Below are 1,801 nucleotides of genomic sequence, written 5' to 3' on the forward strand. Positions count from 1 at the left end.
ACAAGGCACTGTCTGAAGAATTCAAGCTGTAATTAGGAAGGTTGGCGATGGCTGACAAGTTATCCGGAAGTGAATTTTATTCGGTGTATCTGATGACTTCGTCAGTGGGCCAGTTATACTCTACACTTATAATGGAAACATACAAGTATTCAATTGTTTTATCAGTATCTGGTTTAGGGGCCTAATGTAAGATAAAAATGCTCCAAGACTTCGGAGATTGTTTCCTATGAAGGGTATACCTCCAAGAGCAATGACTACTACCTCTGTTTGGTAACAATTGCAAACAATTCGAAAATGTTACGATATTCTTCACGGATTGGCCCAAAATTGAGTGGCTAAATAGCTCTCGTCGAGTTCTATCGCACAGTATTTTTGTTTCAATTTTATTTGCACAACTGCCAACACAAGTTGCATGCAAAGTCTGCATACAAAGTCCAAGTCAAACCTTACCAATGAGCAACGAGGAGCTGTATACGAAGATCTTCTACGCAGTGTGGACGGCAAGGTCTCACGTGCATCCATTGCGACCATTGCGCAAACGTTCGGTGCCCTCCCCTCGACCATATCCAGGATATGGCAACGCGGCTGAGCGACGGCAAGTCCAGGCTGCCGAGCTGACGTATCATCCCGAATGAACAACACAGGGCGACGTAAAACCTACTCAATCAGTGAGATCGAGCAGCGGATTAAGGCAACACCTTTGACTCAGCGTCAGACGTATCGTGCATTGTCAACAGCCATTGGAGTCTCGACTTGGACCTTTTGGAACTACAGCAAACACAAGTGGGTAACACGTCGATCAAACTGGACGAAACCGAAGCACAAACCTGAGCACTTGCTTCAGCGCTTGGACTTTTGCTCAAATATTCGTCAGGACTACAGTAGACCCCTGACGTTAAGACAAAGTCCCTAACCAATCATCGACAACACTTCGATTTCATGCAAGGGTCTCGGAAATGATTTCGTCAAAACGAAGTAATCCTGTTACACATATTGAACTTACGAATTCAACAACACCTCACCACTTGATTAAGGATCATCTATGAACTTGACAGATTGATCATTTGATAGTGGGTGAGTGTTATCGGAAATCACTCAGTCATTTCCAAAAAGACAGCATATCGTTTCAAAATGACAGTACGCAACGACGAAGTGCGACATCATCCAAAATCTCGAAAAATCCAATACTAAAAGTAAAGTATTGTACGGCCACTTGCATCACTAAATACCCCATCAATGGCGCGAAAACGCGCTAGAATGGCCTGCGACGCCAGTCATTTTCAAAATTTTCGCTTCGATGTCCCCCACCCCACCCCTGGCTGCCGCCACAGCTTCGCAGAGGACTCCACGCAAGATCACCGCCCGCTCGATCAACCAAGCTGTTGACCTGCTCAACGCTCTAAGAGCTAAACGTGAGTCAAAAAGGCAACGTCACTCGCACATACTTCGTGATGACGATGCAGACCATGAGTCACCGGCTCCAATCATGGATGCCTTTGTCCAAGTCAAGGGACCAAGCGTCATTCATGAGATGACGAACTTCTCATTGTCCGAGTTCAACCACCTCTGGTCCGACCTACAGCAAACCATAAGTCGTCAATGGAACAATGGATCGGGTCGTAAATGTGACGTTGCTGGACGCGATATGCTCTTCATGGCGGTCACGTCCCTAAAGCACTGTGGGTCTTGGGACACCGTCGCCAACATGTTTGGCGCTAACACGCCAACCTTTTCGAAACGAGTGAACACATTTCTGGAAGCAATTCACTCGCACCTCAAGACAAGATACATCGACAATGTT

Source organism: Aphanomyces invadans (genome assembly GCF_000520115.1).
Source record: "Aphanomyces invadans strain NJM9701 unplaced genomic scaffold supercont1.91, whole genome shotgun sequence".
Taxonomy (NCBI): Eukaryota; Oomycota; class Saprolegniomycetes; order Saprolegniales; family Verrucalvaceae; genus Aphanomyces; species Aphanomyces invadans.